At 35.9% G+C, this 19,711-nt stretch overlaps 1 protein-coding gene across 1 annotated transcript in view; it reads left to right on the top strand.

The window, feature by feature from the left end:
* SMARCA1 (SNF2 related chromatin remodeling ATPase 1) overlaps positions 1–19,711 on the top strand; it is a 1,054,017-nt gene that overhangs the window by 1,014,047 nt on the left and 20,259 nt on the right. Inside the window, exon 29 of the transcript XR_011998184.1 lies at positions 10,679–10,780. The gene's annotated coding sequence lies outside the window, so the exon portion shown is untranslated. The remainder of the gene's footprint in view (positions 1–10,678; positions 10,781–19,711) is intronic.

Raw genomic sequence — 19,711 nt, 5'->3', positions numbered from 1 at the left:
CTATTTAAATTGAGTTTCCTCACCTTTCCTGAATGAATGTCTGAGTTTCTATTTTGTCTATAAATTATAGAATTATTATGAATATTAGAAAAGGTATATGGAAAAGAGTCTCTTGTAACTTTGGCCACAAAATAACTATTAAATTAAAATTATTTTTTAGGAAGTAAGGGAGAATGTGGTGGAGGAAGAATCAATCAATATTCATTGAAATTCTATATGATCACTTGGAAATAAGAGCCAATGTGACATGGATTATGTAAATTTTGGAATCCTTATCCATTCTCTATACTAGACTATAAGCTCACCCCTGACATTCAATTAATAGAAGGAGTAAATATATTTAAAATGGTTCCCTGCTGACTACATAAGCTTGAAGGGCACCATAATATTTCTGTTGCAAATTTAAAGTTTTCCGTATCAGTCATTATGAAAAGGATTCTGCCCATATCCTGTTCTGGACAAGTTTGGTGCCTTGATTATTATGACTATATGATTCAACCAAGTTTTTTTCTAAACTCAAAATCCTTAAATTTTGCCCTCTCTAACTAAAGTTTCCATAGTGGTTTTGTCTAGTTTTGTGTTTTACTTCATTTAATTTTCAACGGCAATCTTTTTACCTTTTTACCACAATATCTACATTCCTGAGGTAATTTATCATATTTATCTTTATTTAACCAGATTTTATCTTCAGGTCATTTTTTCAAGAAAACCTCAGAGTTGCTTTGCTATAGTGTCTGTTTTTGCTTGTTTAAGACATTCTGTAGCCTTTAACTACAGAGCAACATGGTGACATATCATATACTCACCTTTTATTTTACACAGAACTTGGTAGATAATAGTTTACAATCTTCTAAGATTGAATGTTGTGGAGAATTCTGGTATCAACCAAATCTTCCTTCTTATACATACTCTGTTCAATGGCTAAATGCATGAATGTTCTTTTATTAATATTGAAAGTCAATGACTCAACCAAATTATGTGTTTATTCGAGTCTCCTATGTCAATTTCTCTATCAGCTTTTTGTGGATCATGATGTGCCAATGTCTTCTGCAGAGTTAGTTCTTTTTTTTCCAGAGAAGTTTTCTTATAAAGATGTGTATGTATATATATATTCCCTGATGAGACTGTCTTTGCCTAATATACATACATATACACACACTCATAATCTTATCTCTATTTGCTTTATTATTTATCTTTTTTCCTGGATATGCTGCAATTATCTCAAGTACATCCTTTTTTCAGTAATTAGATTTAGATTTTAAACCATATCTAGTCTGTTTCATGAATATTAATGTTTATTAGTTCTATAATGGTATTGTTTTGATCCCATTGCTTTGTTCTCTTCTCAATCTCACTTGTCATGTCAATGTGGTATTTTATTTTCTTGTCTCTGGGACCTTATTTTACTGAAATCATGTTCTTAGTAAATTCTTCCATTCTACTTTTGAAGCACTCACGGGGAATTTTCTTCCTTTTTGGAGGATATGTATTTTTTTCACAATGGATTATTAAATCCTCTTTCCATTTCTTAAGTTAGGTTCTCTAGAAGCAACCCTTGAGATGGAGGATTCCAGGGTGAGTAATTTATTAAATAAAATGTACTGCCAAGGGAAATCCCAAAAGAAGCAAGGGGATGGAAGGAGGGAAACCATGCAAAGATGTGTTTTAGGCAAAGCTCTATATAGAATAGATTTAGCCTGGTTATGCAGGGAGATCCTAGAATGTATGTTACAGCTCAGAGTTCCTCAAACCAAATTAAGGAAAAGAGCTTTCATATTCTTTTCACCCATCAGCCATTGGTTAAACCCCAAATTGTTTGGTATAGAGGGAAGAAGAGCAATACATTTTTTGGTGCTTCCATTTCTTTTTCTTTTAAGATTTAATTTATTTAATTTAGAGAGAGAATGCAAGAGCATGTGATTGAGGTGGGGAGCAGAGGAGGAGGGAAAAGGAGGAGGAAAGAATCTCAAGCAAACTCCACACTGAGTATGGAGCCTGAAGTGAGGCTATATCTCACAACCCTGAGATCATGACCTGAGCTGAAACCAAGAGTCGGACAATTAACCAACTGAGACACCCAGACACCCCTCTTCCATTTCTGGTGGACTGTAGGCAAAGTGGATTCTACTAACCCAAGGGCAGACCTCTGAAAAAGAGCCATAGATGCTGATTGTTAGAACCAAATTCACGTCAAAACAAAGAACACAAACAAACTTGTAAGAAAGAATTTAAAGGCATCTAGGAGGAGCACCAGCACTATCTGCTACATTTGCCCTATTATTTTCATCCATTATTTTTAATAGGTTTCATATTGTTGCCCAGTAGTTCTTTTTCATATCACCTATTGGTCATGCTTACCATATATAAGCTATGTCCAGATCTTTTATTTATTCTTATATAGGGTAGACTAAATTTCTTTTATTTCCTTCCTATTGTTTTTGAAATCTGTCATTAATTCCCAAGTATATTTTGAGAAATGGAGTATAGAAAATTGGAGTAGGTAGAAGGGGAAAAGCTCTACTGATCATGGCCATAACTGTGTAGATGGTATGCATTCCATTGTTTCTGAAAAGATTGTATAATAGGACCTATATCTGGATTCAGCCTACCAATTTGGGGGAATATATTATATTCCTCCATCAGGGTCTGTTTGAATTCTTTGGATCAATCCTACAATTTGTCATGAAACCCTGAAAATGTCAGGGTTTTCTTGCCTGTGCTGCATCTTGATGGTGGTAGGTAAGGACTTCTACTTTTGAAGATTCTACCTTGACTTTCCTCTTGGATTTGTTAATCTACTTTTTTCCAGATTTGGGGCTTTTTCATGAAAATACTCTGCATGTTATTCATATACTGCCTTTCTTCAGAATGGAATTTATATAAGCTCCACAGAACCAACCATAATGCTTTGTTTCTTTCTTTGGCCACTAGTTTTCAAAGTTTAAAACATATGGTTTTATTATTTTATCTGGATGCTGCTGTGGAATTTTTTCTCATTTATTTGTTTATTTAGAAGAAAGATTATGTGATCTAGTTTTTCTCTGCCATGACAACTGTAATATTTGCTGTCTTCTCAATCAGAAGTTTCCCTGGTAGTTTTGGTAAAGTAGAACATAAGCCCTCTTATTAAACCTCCTTGACAAAGTTGTATGTTTACATCTTTACCTGGATCTTACAGATACTAAAAATCATGTAATAGTGTTCTTTGCATTGATCAACTTTTTAAGCTTGCCTAAATTGCCTAAATACTTAGGGTCATAAAAATCTAATTTGGATAATAAATAGTTTCTTAAAGAGTTTAGTCTTTAACCAGAACAAATAATTTTCAAACAACTCTTAACCAAAATTAGACATCATTTTAGTCATAGATTTTCAGTCTTTTTTATACCAAGAATGCAAAGGAGAACAGTAATCAGCCCTCCTTGTGAACATTTCATGTGGCTAAATCAGAATATCAGCCAAAGCTCTGCTTTGGTTCAAATATAATTGAAATTGAAGTATGTTGTTTACATGATGTCAACTTTCATCTCTCTTGATAATGTGCAGGATGCTGAATATGCTATGTGGATTGTTTATGTAATGACAGAGAGGATGAGGATCTGCAAGAAGACCAATTAAAAATTTCCAATATGGAAAAGGGGAACAGCCTACATAAACATCTTTGAACATTTATTCTTTGAATAGGATGTAAAATTCTCCATCGCTCACTCCTACAATGCTAAGTAGGCACCATATGATCAGTAAAGTTTTCCAAGATTATATGTCCTGGTTGGTGACTGGCTTCACTATGATACTCCTCTGAAGTCACAGCTACTCTAAGAGGAAGCCTCATAACTATAACAATTTGGAAGGTCTCCTTTTGGATTGTTGTTAAAATAACTCAGCTAACTAAAGTTTGAAGCTGCTTGAGATCTTGAAAAGGGAAGGGAAACATTAGGTTTTACCCAGGTTAATTGTTGTGATACAATTTTGTAATTAAATTCTCTTGTTCCTATTTATTTCTACTGAGGCTGCTTCAATTTTAAGGGCAGGGACAATAAAACTCTGGGCTGAGATAAACTGGATCACCAAAAAGGGAAACCAGATGAAGAAGCACTAAGGATTTTTACTGGAATATGTTTTTCAGGCAAAATATTATTTTTTGTTTTGTTTTATTTAAATTCAATGAGTTGATATATAATACATCATGAGTTTCAGATGTAGTGTTCAATAATTCATCAGTTGTGTATAACACCCAGTGCTTATCACATCACATGACCTCCTTAATGCCCTCACCCAGTTATTCCATCCCCCTACCCAGCTCCCCCTCCAGCAACCTTCAGTTTGTTTCTTACAGTTAAGAGTGTCTCGTGGTTTTTCCCTCCTCTCATGATTTCTCATTCGATTTTTCCTCCCTGTCCCTATGATTGTGCTTTTCTTATATTCCACATGAGTGATACTATCTGATAATTGTTTTTGTCTACTTGACTTATTTTGCTCAAACTATTTAAAAAAATACTTGATGGGATATGACTTTCTCATTCAGGGCAGAATTTGTTTAGATAATTAGTAGCTAAATACTTTTGGGATATGTGTTGGTAGCTTGTTTCTAATGGACAGATGTGAATGGTTCCTTTCTGTCAGCTTGCCCATTCTCAAAACTAGATCTGCCATCCTATTGTTGAGGTCATAGAGCCACCCAGTCATCAGATGCTGTCTGTCTATCTGCTTTGACAGGGAAGGAAATGGAAGGTGTTAGTAGAGGTTATTTAGGGTCACTCAGTGAATGTATTGAAAATAAACCACAAGAAGTGATTTGGCAGATTTGAATTTATTTTTTTTTTATTTATTTATGATAGTCACAGAGAGAGAGAGAGAGAGAGGCAGAGACACAGGCAGAGGGAGAAGCAGGCTCCATGCACCGGGAGCCCGACGTGGGATTCGATCCCGGGTCTCCAGGATCGCGCCCTGGGCCAAAGGCAGGCGCCAAACCGCTGCGCCACCCAGGGATCCCTGGCAGATTTGAATTTAGAAGATGATAAGGCCAAGTAGAAAAACAGTAAAATTTGGTTATCAAGTGCCTTTTTATAAAAAGGATTGAACTGGGCAGCCTGGGTGGCTCAGCGGTTTAGTGCCACCTTCAGCCCAGGTTGTAATCCTGGAGACCTGGGATTGAGTCCCACATCTGGCTCCCTCCATGGAGCCTGCTTCTCCCTCTGCCTGTGTCTCTGCCTCTCTCTTTCGTGCTCTGTGTCTCTCATGAATAGATAAATAAAATCTTTTTTTAAAAAAGGATTGAACTGTATCATTTCCTCTGTGTATTCAAGAATGTATATTTTTCCTGCCTTTCCTATCAATTATAATGTAAAATATAAAGTGATCAGATGATCAAATTGGCATTTATAGTTTTCCAAACTATTTTGCTATACTGTAACTATCAACACAAATGTATATATGTGTGTGTGTGTGTGTTTTATAAGTCATATGAAATTGCCTTTGTTGTAGGTTAAAAATAGTTAAATATTGACATTTCATATGGTTTAATCTAATATAGTGCAGATGATTAAAATGTTCTCAGTTTTGGATATAATTCATGAATCACCTGAAAACTTAATTTTAGTGACTTTTTGATCTAAGGCAAAAATTTTAATTGCATGTACTCTCTATATATACATATATATGTATATGTACTATATATGTACCATATATATATGTCAAGTATACATGGGGGAGTCCTTAACTAATGAATGACATGGTTACCAGTATTAATTAGCTTTCATAGAAAAATAAATAACATTGGCTTAAATGGAGAAAAACTTTTTTTCATCTTGCTAGAGGTATATGAAAAAAAGTAAGAAAGTGATGGTTCTTAGTCGGACAAAAGAGTTTGTTGACATATTGAATAATAAAGCATCAAATTCCATGATAGTGCTATGGTGTGAATAATTCTCCCTATGCTCTTAGTTCTTATATGGAACTAATAATTTTCACTCCTGAAATTGTTTCAGCCAGGGCTTCAATAAGTACAAAACAATGTTCATCGAGAGAGAGAGAGAGAAAAATTGTTGAGTGATAAAAGGACAGCTTAGTTTTGCTCTCCTGAGTTTGCTAACCACCACTGATTCTCTCCTCTTTCATATAACAGTACTTTAAATTTCCTTTAGGAACTGCCCTGTCCCTAGCCCTCACATGTTGTCAGCCAAGTGATTTACATGAGATTGATTCTACATCCAGCTTCAAGTGGGCCTAAGTTTGGCCTAAGCTGATCAGTGTATGGCATTTACCTTTTTATAAATGGGTCATGGGGAGGTACAGGACGTAATTCAGTCCAATCGTAACTAATCTCAAAAGTTTTGCTGAGAATGCTGGGATGAAGACTTTTTGTTTTCTACTGGATTTAGTACTCTGAGAATGCATGGTTTTGGATTACTATGGCATTGTTGACACCATGATGAGAGATATCCTGAGGACAAGATTGAAGGCGGAAAAGGCAAGAGAGACTTACATGACTACAGAGCTGGAATTCTGATAATATTTTGGATTTCTGGATCAAATTCTGTCTAAAGTCGGTCATAGTTTTTTTTTTTTCTCCAAGCTAATCAATCTCCTATGTTGTCAAGACACTTTTATTCAGGTTTATTTCTCACCAGAAATCAAAACCATCCTAACCAATATAGGTGATTAATTAGAGGTTTGAGGAAATGCATCAGAAATGTGATTCTCAATAGAAATGTTATTTAAGAGAAAGGCAAGGAACTGTTCAAACATGTCTATGATATAACTATTAGAGGAAACACCAAAGTATCTTCTTGAACAGATCTTCATCATGACTAAAATTTGGATAATTAAAATATATGTTTCATTAAGCACTTTTTCCTGAGTATAAAAGTACCCATAGGAAAAAAATACTCCTAGGAAAAAAAATAAAATCGGTAAGTTCAAGGCAGAAAACATCAGTCACCTATAACTCTACCACCCAGAGGAAAACATCATCATTGTTTTAGCATATTTGATTCAATTTTGATTTCTATGCATTTTTATGTTGTACAAATCACACTGTATATACAATTTTTGTCCTGATTTTTCTCATTCAGCACCAATTAAGTGTTTTCCATGTCATTAACAAGTATTCATGATGAACAAGTTTTCCTTCCCAAGGAAATTACATTTTATTTGGAGATGTGATACAAATACACATGGAATAATGAATAGTGTAGTAAATTTTGTAATACAATCAATTTGAGAATATGACTGTTCTAAATACTAATAATTATGTGACTGTTTTATTTACATTATCAATTTAAAATTGAGTTTTAGAAAATCAGGAAATTTGTCATGGTAAAGGTGGACTTTATAGGGAAATAGGAGTATGGCTTGGGAACAGGGAAAGGATGAGATAGTGTAGACCAAGCGAATTACATTTAACATATATTCTGATCCAGTTGGGACATGATCTATGTAGAAGGAACAAAGACTATGATAAAGATTTAGTAAGAGTAAAAAATAAGAGTATATATATAATTTTTTTTTTATTTTGAAGGACCTTATAAATCACTCAAAAGTTTTCAATTTCTGTGGACAAATGAGGTGCATATAAACATCTGGCTAAGTCTAAGACTTACTAGTTTCAGGGGCAAAAGAGGTCTTTGTTGCTTTATGTGACATACTTTAACTAAGAATTGTGGAGAAAGGAGAGAAATGACATGAATAGGCCTCTTCTAAGAGGACACAATGGAAACTAAGATGTTGCTTTTGTTAGAGTATTTTAAATCAAGCACTGTAGCTGAATTATGCACTTCCTTAAAGTTATATTGTATTCCTATATGCTTACATTATTTATTTTTCTCACCGTAGACATCATTGTCATTGTTATTTTTATTTTTTAAAAGAAGAAACTAAGGCTCAGAGAAAATGCTGAGACAATAAAGCAGCTCAAACTAGCTTAATCTAGCTTAATATAACTATGGCTTTGAATATGAATATAATTTGAGTCAAATTATTGACCCTTGCAACAAAATAATAATGATGTAGTTGGGATTCCAACACAAGGCTTTTCCCAATCAGTCCTGTGTTTCTTTCTACCAATTTTTATTGCATTGCTAGTGTTAATACTAGGTCTCTGGGTCTTTAACTGTAGTAGCAAAAGCACTAGTCTTTCCATATCATTACTTCCCTGTTTGTGAATTCTGAATATTCATTTATAATTTGGGCAGTGGTTATATAATTCAAACATTTATTTTAAGAAAATATATATGATAGTACAATTGAAACTTTGTATTGTCCTATAAGTTTTTGGCTATCTGGGATAATTTCTTTACACCAGAACGATAATTAGGCTTAGTATATAATTCTTAGTTCACAATATTTCCCCTCAAAATTCTGTTGATATTGCTTCATTTGTTGCCTTTTGGAACACAGTGTGTGTCTGAGATGTTTGAAGCTAACTTTAAATTTTGTAGCTTTATAGGTAACCTGTTTGTTTTTCTCCATCGATACTTGTAGGAATTTTTCTTCATCCTCCTAATATAAATTTGCTTTGGTCAGCATATGTCTAAGTGCAGATCTCTTTTCATTGTCTTTAAAAAAAACAGAGATTTTTAAATCATGTCTTGGTTATTGCTTCTGGTATCTCTCTCAGTAACCTCTATAATTCTTGGGTTGCATTTCTTTGTTCTCTATGTCTATCATTTTTCTCTTGTCTTGTGTTTGTGCTTACCTATATCATTTTACTTCTGGGGATCAAGTGTTTTCTAGGAGTTTATGTCTCTGAATATAGACAGAAAAATAGTAATGGTGTGAGAATGAAGACAAAAAGCACTTTGGTTGCTTTTAAAAGATATATGTATATGCTAGGTGGTTAGCCCTTGCTTTACTGAATCATGGGACAGGCTGTGAGGGAAGGATATAGTGGGTTTTGCTCTTTAATTTCAAGTAAGATATCTGTTTCTAGTGAGATATGACAGATGGGCTAGTATTTACATTTTCTGTACTGTACAAGAATTCCAGATGACTATATGAACTGATCTTCCTCATGATCCTTGGTTCAGATTTGCAAATTCCAGTTAGTTCTCAGTTAATATTACAAAATATGAGTTTATTTTAGTAGCCATATTAATTTTCATAGCTTTATAAACGATTATTGCCCTGTTGTTATGGAATCATAAAGTGTCTGAAGTTTTACTTTGCAACGGTTTAAAAGATAAATTATATAATGTATGTTTACAAATTTGAGATATGTGCAAGTTTCTGGGCATGTACCTTGGGAATGTCAAGGCTCTCTCTATATGATTATTTGATTTTATGTATTTTACAGATTATATGCAATAATATTTAATATTTATTGAATGCTTGGTCATACTATCCATTTGACAAGTATTTTACATGTAACATATAATTTAATCCTCATTAAAATTTATGCAGAAAGATAGTACCACAAGATTATTGCAAAGATCTATCCTCTGAAATACATGGTAAGTCATGATGGTGAAATTTGAGTGGCTCCATATGTTCCTTATTTGCAGAAGTAGGCAGATACAGATTTGTTTATTATAAGCCTAACTCAAGCCTGTTGCCCTCTGTTGCTTTTTAGAAATAAAGTTAGAATAATTGGGAAAGAATTGAAATGTGATAGTTTTAGATTATGAAGTCATTTTTTCCAGGCATTGTCCACTGTACAATACCATCAAGGCTCCTCTCTGTCAGTCAAGGTTGCAAGAGTGGTTGGATTACTTATGAGTACAGGTGTTCTCAAGTATTTTAATGTCTGTCAAACTGCTTCAAGCTTTCTCCTTTTTTTAATTTCTTTTTTCCCCATTTTTTCACCTTACCAGATCATTCAGAATGCTTGATCTAGTCATAACCAAAGGGCTGAATTCTTGGCTAGAACTTCCCTCACTAGAATATAGGGCTAGAAAAAAGTTCACTTTAGGTCAGTGAGTGACATCTTTTTGGCCTGATTCTATGATACTTTCTACATTTTCCAGTTTATGGCTTGTGATTTTTCTAAACCTGACAGTTATTTTCCTGTATTAAAACCTCTAGTAGATACTTACTGCCTAAATGTCTAAGTTTTTACAAATGATAGTATACAAAATTCTTCACAATCTGATCTTTGCCTATCTTTCTATCTACATCTCTTGCCTATGATTCTAAAATATGCTCTCTAGAGGGGCACATAATGGGAAACACTTGAGCTTCCCCATAGTAATCACTCAATATATGAATTAATTAAAGAGTAAAGATATTGGGCTATGGCATCAGGTATGGAGAATGCTGGGCTCCAGGCACTGCCTGGTATCTCATTTGGGTACCACAGTAGGATGTCCAAAGCATCTTGAATGCTGACAGGGCACTAGCAATATGAATGTAAGGAACCTTTGGAGAAACTTTGCCTGTTATGCAGCTCTGCATTGCTAATAACATTTCTCTCATACCTGTGAAGTATGTCCCTGGGAAGGGGACTGACTAGAACATATTGGTTTCGAATATCTATTATTTGAATCATGCCACATCAGTGAATGAATGGACATTTGGCTAATCTATGCATACCTTCCTTTGCATATCCCAACCTGAAACATTACAGTGTCCTGCTAAGGCCTTAGACAATAGGATTTGTGTATCTGCAAAGTCAGAATCAAAGACTAATCCATACCTGGTTATTCTGAGTGAAATAAAACAAAGTAATTTATTTTCATTATAGATTGGACATGCTGAGGAGAGGAACTGATTCATTACTGAAATCTACTGTGCTCCATTATGCTCGCTGAGGCAAGGGTCAGTCTGATACTTCACTATGGAAAAGGTAGGGGAAGGAGGATCATCCCCAGGAATGTGACATTGGTTGGGATAGTTTGCATTGTATTTTTTTGGGGGGGGCTGAAAGTGTACTTCAACTAAGTGGTTTCTGTCAAAGCCTTCTGTAGTGATAAATGTGTGGGATGATGAATGAGGAAACTGCATGAAAGCCAAACAGATGTGGAAAGGTAGTCTAGAATATAGAAACCAAGATTTAGGTACATGTTTGATATTCCTTATAAATGGATCCCTATTGGCTAACATATATTCTAGTAGGATAAATAGACTGGTGTCCTCTGCTGCTCTTATTGCTCTTAAACATTTGGGGAGATATTTTAGCAGAGCTAATGCAAGAGTAGTTATCATTTTTTCCAGGTGGTCATCTTTGTTAAGCTTTCTTGGCTGTCAAGGTTTTCATTTTTTTCTTTTTTAAATTGGTCCACTCAGCTCTTATGAACTCATATTGCACTACAACTTTAAACATTTTGTTCTTTTGCCTTGTCATTGTCCTTAATGTTGAGTGCACACGTGTCTGTTATGGCATGTGCATGACGTGCACATATATGTATATCTTTGCTCTTCACTTAAAGTGCAAGCTTCTAACATGCAGAATATTGGGTTATTTTCCTTTCCTTTGCATTCCCCCTGTGGTTTTGGGTCTCTGTAGTGCAGAGCTTGCTATAACTCCCTTTTACCACCAGACTGTATTGGAAAAGCTAATGCAGAAAAGCCATTCTTGAAATTATATCACAGAGACAGATTGAATTAAGAGAGTGATAATAAGCCCTGAGTTTTAACTCTGGGTATGCCATATTCTGCCAAAATGACCCGAAGTAAGTCTGTTTCTATTTCTATATCTCAGGTTCCTAATAAGAAAATGAGAGGATCAAACAGCATGATCTCTAAGGCCCCTTCTACTTCAGTGTTCTGGAATCTATCATGATTATTCTTTGTTACAAGATATATGGAATTGAGCTAGGAAAGAAATCTGCTATAAGTAAGGTTCTTACCCTTGAATAGCTTAGTCCAGGTACCACTTACTGAGAACCTACTATATACAAAATGTGATTTTGCTCACCTTATATGCATCTAATCCTCAAAACAACTATATGAGCTGACACTATTTTCTCCATTTTCAGAGAATAGGTAATTTTCCCACTGTTATATGGCTAGAAAGTTCTAGAGCTAGAATACAAATCCATGTCTTTCTGACTCCAAAACCCATTTTTTAAACTACTATATTGTACTACTTTACTGTAGTATATCTTAGTAGTAAAGATATTTTTCCATTTGAGGGTATAGAGCAGACTCAGGCATAGAAACATACATACATATATACAGATAAAAGAATAGCAAGAGGCCAAGTGTGAACCTGATATACTATGGTTATCCGTAAGTGGGTGAGTTTTAACCCATTTCCCAAGAGTTGACCTGTGATCTAGGCCTGCCCAGATCTGAAGTTAAAGCTGTTCCAGCATTTGATAGTAGCTGGGAAGGCACGCCGAAATCAGCATGGAAAATAAGGAGATTCAACTAAGGGAATAAGGGCACAATTGCAGGAAACCTTGCACTTGTGTAAAGAAAAAAAGAAGTAGCAGGCAAAATAGCATGAGGAAAGTCAGAGGAGAATGAGAAAACAGCCAATGGAAAGGAATCCAGCATAATTTCCTCCTGATCCCTGCCTGGATTGGTTCTGTGTACTCCTTTAATATTTATTCAAACCCTTGGTTCCAATGAATTCTGCTATAAACTAAATAGGAATTCAAGTTTTCTTAATCAGCTAATGATGACATACAAATAGTGTATGAACCATGAAAAAGTCTTATGTTTGAACCATAACACTAAAACGGAAAGAGCTTGTAAACTAGAAAAGCCTGACTGTTCTTAATTTAATATTGTCCTGTGAGATTGGGTGAGGAATTGCCCAACAGTTAATCAGAGTGGAATCTTACCCATAGCATCAAGGATATATGCTATAGTGTTACTTTCTCCCCTCTCCTCAACTCCACATTGGAAGAATAAACCTTTTATTAGGCCATTTATTTTTTTCCAGAGTGAGAGAAGATCTCAATAGCCCATTTGGTTTGAGAAGAAAAAGGAGTTGGGGGATTGGGGATCTGGGGCATGGTACACAGAGAAGGAAATCTCACGGTCCATTTCAGCTATTCTTTAAGGCAGGCATGTGGTGAAGTTGAATTGTACTTAGTTGAAGGAGTTCCTGGGGTGAAAAGCAGTGACCTGGGTAATATCAAATGTTCTGTCTGGGTACTATGAGGGAGGGTCTTAGGGGCATGGTGAGTGGATTTGGAAGGAATGCTTGTAGTAGATTAGAAAGAGAAAGAGACTAAAATCTGTTCTGTGTAGAAGTCTCTACCAAGAGGCTGTTTCTCTGGCTGGCTGGAGTACAGCCATTGTATGAAGGTTAGAGCCATTAAGTCCTCATTTCATATGACTTCAGGTCTTCCATGTCCTATATTATTCAGCAACTCTCTCAGCAAAGCACAGCACATTTTCTGAGGTCATTTGTCTTACCAGGAAGGGCCCACTGAACTGAACCGTAAGGATGGAGAAAGACAGGAAGAAGCTTTCAGAAAGCAAAGGAGAGCAGAAAGCCTTAGCAAATACTCCCTGGATCCTGAGAGGTCAATGTCAGAAAGAGGCCAAGAATCATTCTTGAAAATTAATGGCATCAAAATGAAGAGTCTTTTTGAGAATCCAAAAGTCAGGGATAGAAAATAATTTTCAGTAGATGGGAGACTTCTTTATTATCCTCCACACCTCCTCTTGTGAATCATGTTATTTCTCAACTGTTTCCACGTGTATCATTCACTGTATTGATAAGTTGCTGCCAACTTAAAGTGCCCCAAATCCAACATTTTGGGTATTGTGACCCCATAATTCTCATTAGCAGAGGTACTAATTTTACCTTTCTTTGCTACAGCAAAGAAAAAATATATATCTACGAATTTCATACATCCCAAAGCCAGATATGAATAAATTTCTATAATTGCCTCTCAGAATTTTTGCGATTCTTTGCCAATACTATGGAAAAGTAAGAACTGTTTGGTATTCAGTGTGGGACTCTTCAGATAAAGAAGAAAGCACTGAATAATTGAAGTTTTGATTAATATGATGATCTTTGATGCAAACAAGTTATGCTGTCCCATTAGACTCTGAAGAACATTGAAGCATTCTGAATTATCACAGTTGCATGCTAGGAGGGTTTTTATTTTCCCTCATGGACACATAGCAAAATAAGATTTTTCCAGGTAATTTTAGGGGGGAAAAAGCAGTTTTGACCTGGTGATCCCGTGAGAGACCTGAGAAATGTGTCTGGGAAAGCACAGTTTTATGTTATATTCAAGGTACAAAAGTGCTTGTACAACAGTGAGCCTCTGAGTGCCACCCAGTTGAAGCAGAAATTTGGAATTTGATCTGATAGTTGTTTCTTCCTGTGGAGGCAGGGTGGAGACTTAACAGCATTTCTTTCTCTGCTCCATTAATGACTCTTGCTACTAGTATGACCACAAGATCGGTTGGCAATCCCTGACATTCTAAAATAATCCCTATATAGGGAATCCCAGAGGCAAGGTAGTATTTCTTTCTAGTCTAGGCCTGAGTTAAATCCAGGGATCATGAGCACCACCTATAAATGTGAGGTGGGATTCATACAACCTGGTTTTCACCTAGATTTAGAACTGGACTTAGGCATGATCAAATGAACCTGTGGTATACTTTTTCTGGATTCCATTTGTTTTGTTTTGTTTTGTATTGTTTTGTTTCCTAAATATAAGAATTCAGTGAAAGAATGATGATCACCAACATTTTGGTTGTGGCTGATAGTTTTTTCAAATCATTTTAGGTTGCACTTCTTTATTTCTTATCATTTATCAAGAAACTACCACATGCGAGACACCATGCTTTCATACATATTGCATAAATTGATCACATAGATCCTACCCTGTGATTCTGAGTATTCTCATCGTACAGATGAATTAACTGACATTCAAGTATTTTTTTTTAAACTCATTGTTGGTTTTATTTTATTTTTATTTATTTATGATAGAGAGAGAGAGAGAGAGAGGCAGAGACACAGGCAGAGGGAGAAGCAGGCTCCATGCACCAGGAGCCCGATGTGGGATTCGATCCTGGGTCTCCAGGATCGCGCCCTGGGCCAAAGGCAGGCGCCAAACCACTGCGCCACCCAAGGATCCCCTGACATTCAAGTATTAAAAAAAAACTTGCTTAAGGTCCTGAGGCTTATAAATAGTGGAATCTGGATTTCCATCATCTGCTTGATTCAAAAATGTGTGCTGATTCCATTACATGTCATGAAAATTTCTGTGATAGGTGGATCTGATTCAAAAGAGTGCAGAGAGACTTAGCCTAACACACATATATTGTTTTCGTCTCTGCGTTAATCTGTTCACCTCATTTTTACTGCCTTCTCATGCCTCAGTTTGTCCAAAGCTGGATTCACTAATCTCTCTACTTATAGTATTGCTCTGACCCACCTCCAACAGGCAGTCTATGAAGTACTGGAAGCCAGTAGTGGGAAATAATTTTCATCCCATTCCAACACTGATAAAGTGGCAGTAACTGCTTAGAATACTTTTGAGTTCTTATGTGGTGGTATCCAGGAGTGGGTGCTGTTATCAATTACTGATGGCTGTAGAAGGCATGGCAAGAGAGAGCACGTTTTATATATTTTCTATCCCAATGTAAGCAATCTCAAGCTCCTGGCAAATCAAACTTCGATAAATATATATATATTAAACAAGAGAAAAATTGATTAAAAAATGAAACTTTTACACTCTCTCTTCCCTTCCTATGTGTCCTGAAGAACCCTATTGGCAAATATGAAGTTTTCATGTATAAGGCAAAGAATATGATGATGTGACTGCCGAAGAGAGGTTTACCTAGCAATAGAATTTAGATAATTCTAAATATAAAGGAAGAGAAAATCCCCTTTCACTTTCTAATTAATATTCATGTGTAATAGACACCACCTGCTTAGGAGACTGGGGAAGTCATCTGCTTTTGCAATTTGATCATACTTTCAGATTATCAGGTGATAAATTTGTTATAAGAAATGATAAAAACTGTAATTCTTCCCATCCACACAAATGCATAAAACCAATTTCCCTGTTCAGGTTCCTGAGAAATAGACATGCCAACATGGAGACTATTTATCAAGGCTGTCATAATTAGGTCCAATTGGGGAAGTCAGTTTCCTTTCACAAATGACAAACTTCCAAGTTCCAACTCACCAGCACCATTTTGCAGGACACGTCTAATAACCTCCAGACATTTATCACTATTCCCAAATGCCAGGATCATCAGAGGTAAGGCACGTGTTCCTCATTCCAGTTCACTAATCTAAAATTATTGCCATGGGACTCTTGGGTGGCTCAGCAGTTTAGCACCTGCCTTCAGCCCAGGGTGTGATCTTGGGGTCCCGGAATCGAGTCCCACATTGGACTCCCTGCATGGAGCCTGCTTCTCCCTCTGCCTGTGTCTCTGCCTCTCTCTCTCTCTGTCTGTCATGAATAAATAAAATCTTAAAAAATTTTTTAAATAAAATAGTTGCCATCATTTTACCAGTATGAAGATACTGCCTGGATTCTAATATAAGCACATTTTTCAAAGGAGATTTTTCTTCAGTTTTTTTTTTTAAGTTTAAAGAGTACAGTTTCTAAAAATAATTAAGCTAGTTTTTTTCCACCTAACCTTTGAATTTATATATAGGCAGTCAGTTGCCAACTTTAGGCAAAGCATACACATGTATGAATTAGGCATTAGGAGGCAAGAGGATCAAAGAAACTCCAGTGTCTTTCATTCCACTTCTTGTCAGCATACTGAAAGAAAGAGAACTATACATGGCTGGAGCAATTGTCTGCCAAACCACTGACCAACAGGCTTTTACACTGTCTGAACTTATGGACCAAATAAAAGTTTTGCTTAAAAACCATACTATATATATTATATATCACCATTTCAATTGACAAGGATATGGAATTGTGTGTGGGGTGGGAGAAGGTGTGACTAAAGAAGGATTCTATTTAATGAGATACTATCATAAACTAAGAAATCCCATTTGTTTTACCTCTCAGGATTGAAAATCTTCCCAAAATGATGCTTGCTTCCTTCATAGTAAATGTAGTTTAGTGACCTTCATGGATGTACTGAAGAAAGACAGGAAAAGAACAGTGGACTTAGCATTAGCCAGTCTGCCACAAACAAGTTGGGTATACTTAAGCAAGTTGTTTAATTTTTCAGGACTGTGATTCTTCTTAGAGATAAATAATTACTGCTCTTATGAGAAACCAATAAGGTAATGCATGTGAGGTAAGTAATACATTACATAAGAAGAAAGCAAAACTCAACAATGAGTAATTTTCAGAAATGATATGTGACAGCCTGGTTTGCACAATTAATACATAGCAAAGTCAGATTGTGAACCCATGCAGAGTTAGATCCCCTACTAGTGTTCATTCTCTGATACATTGACCACCTATTTTCCAAGGATTAGAACCAAATCAAAAGCCTTTTATGGTTTAATTTGGCAAAAGGATGACATCTCCATCTCCTCTGTAATGCCACAGCCCCAGGGGCACGTTTCTATCATTGCACTTCACTGTGTCATAGTTATCTACTACATGTCAGTCTCCTTATCATACTGTGGGCTCTTCAAGGACAGGGACTATGTGTTATGGATCTTTCTATCCCCACAGCCTAGTCTGGTGTTCAGCAATATCGTGAGAACTCTGTTAATGCCTGTTGTAAGAAAAAAAAAAAAAAAGGAGGAAGGAATGGAGGAAGGAATGGGTGATTCAGAAAGCACTTTGAATACCATCCTTGCTGTTAATTATTTCCTGGAATTAATTCTGACTCTGAACTTTCTGGCAGTTTGAGTTCTGAATAAATGGGAGTTTACAAGGATGTCTAACTAATCTGAACTTCTTGAATGCTTTAGCGATAAAGCAATCAGCTCAGCCAAAACCCAGGTCATATATCAGCTAATCAATAGGAATGTTAAGGCTACACGAAGATTTTCTAACAGCTGTCAAGGCTGACTAATCAGTGATTGTTCAGAAATCACATGGAAGAGAAAACCTTTCTTTTCTCTTGGGGATTTGCTAAAGAAAAGGCCCTGGGTAGGAATAGGGTGATTCAATTCCCAAATGATCTAATTATTATTAGGAAGAGTATGTAAAATGAAGAGGCAGAGAGGAGGAAGAGGGAACCAGGGGACTTCACGTTCTCATTTCATCCTTACAAACAGATATAAAAATATATCAGACCCCTGACTTGGCTAGATTCTCTCAGAGGACTATAGGAAGTGAGGAGTTCAGAAGGGAAAGATGGTTAGGAAATTAGAATAAGGGAGAAGAAAGACAGAAATAATGATGTGTGGTGCCCACACCTCCTACAGGACTCGGAAAAAATTTTTCCCAGTAACTTTCCCCTTTTTAAAATATTCCCTCATAGGATTATGAATTTGAATTACTATATACACTTGCCATTTCCATTACTCAAACACACAGAGACTTATAAATCTTAGCTCTTTCTGTACCACCTGCCATTTTTATACTCCTAGAGCTCAGTTGTATTGGTAGTGTTATGGTAAGGGTCTGTCATCTTTTCCATCATAAACACTGTTTACCCTAGATTTACTAGTTCAACTGTTTCAAGTTCCATATGGCTCCAGTTTGCACCAAACACAGAGGACAGATGACTTTTAAAATGTTGCTCCTTTTTCTAAAACCCTAAATAATCAAAATCTGTTAAAATATTATTAACTTAGATGTGAGAATATATGTCTTTACTTATGATTTAAAGTTATTTTTATCCTTTCATTTAAAGATATCTGTTTTAGGATGCCTGGGTGGTTCAGCGGTTGAGCACCTGCCTTGGGCCCAGGGCGTGATCTTGGAGTCCCAGGATCGAGTCCCACATGGGGCTCCCTGCATGGAGCCTGCTTCTGCCTCGGCCTGTGTCTCTGCCTCTCTCTCTCTCTCTCTCTCTCTCTCTGTGCGTGTGTGTGTCTCTCATGAATAAATAAATAAAATCTTCAAAAAAAGATATCTGTTTTAACAATAGTATTAGAGATTTTTGGGAAGGGATGGGGAGGCAAAATTCCTTGGGGATACCTAGTCATAATTTGTAATTTAGTGGGGGAGGAAGGAAATTCGTAAGGGAAAGCTATGATGAGATTTGAGTAGATATTTTATTATTTTGTTTTGAATACTTTGGAGAGTATTAATCTCTCTTCATAATTCAGGGAAGATTATAGGTGAGCTCTACCTCTTTTTAAAGTGATGAACTCAATGTTCCTCCCTATAAGATAGATTCAGATGTCATTGGAAAAACTCAATTGCAAAAGCTTTTAAGACTTCAACTTTTTTTTGCCAGGGAAGGTGTACATATCTTAAGTTCTATACTCTGGTGAAAAGTATGATTATGTTCAAGCTGTAGTCCATAAACAATGCCTTTCATCATTTGGTAAAAATAGTTTTATGCTCATGGCCTTGACAGTGGGTAAATGAGAAGGAACTACTATTTTTAAAGCACAGATTTTGTGCCAATGTGTTATAGGATCTGCATATGTTGTTTTATTTAATCTTCGCCAAAAAAAATAAGTTAAATATTAGACCAATTTCCAACTGAAGAAGCAGAGGCATCAGAGTTTGGGCCCCGTAAGATGTTCAGATCCTCAAATGCTGATTTTATTGCTTCTCACAAGAAGGGTGAATACCACTTCAGCAATGTCTCAGATGGGGTAAAAGAAAGACCAGAATTTATTGAGAATTGGAAGTTTGATTTAATGTGAGTCTTTCAATGTGGGCAACTTGATTAGGAGTGGTTAAACATGATACAAGGAGATGGAAACAGCAAACTCAGGATTTTTTTAAAAAGATTTTATTTATTTATGAGA

Source organism: Vulpes vulpes, chromosome X (genome assembly GCF_048418805.1).
Source record: "Vulpes vulpes isolate BD-2025 chromosome X, VulVul3, whole genome shotgun sequence".
NCBI classification, from domain to species: Eukaryota; Metazoa; Chordata; class Mammalia; order Carnivora; family Canidae; genus Vulpes; species Vulpes vulpes.
This window is presented reverse-complemented; position numbering and strand designations above follow the sequence as displayed.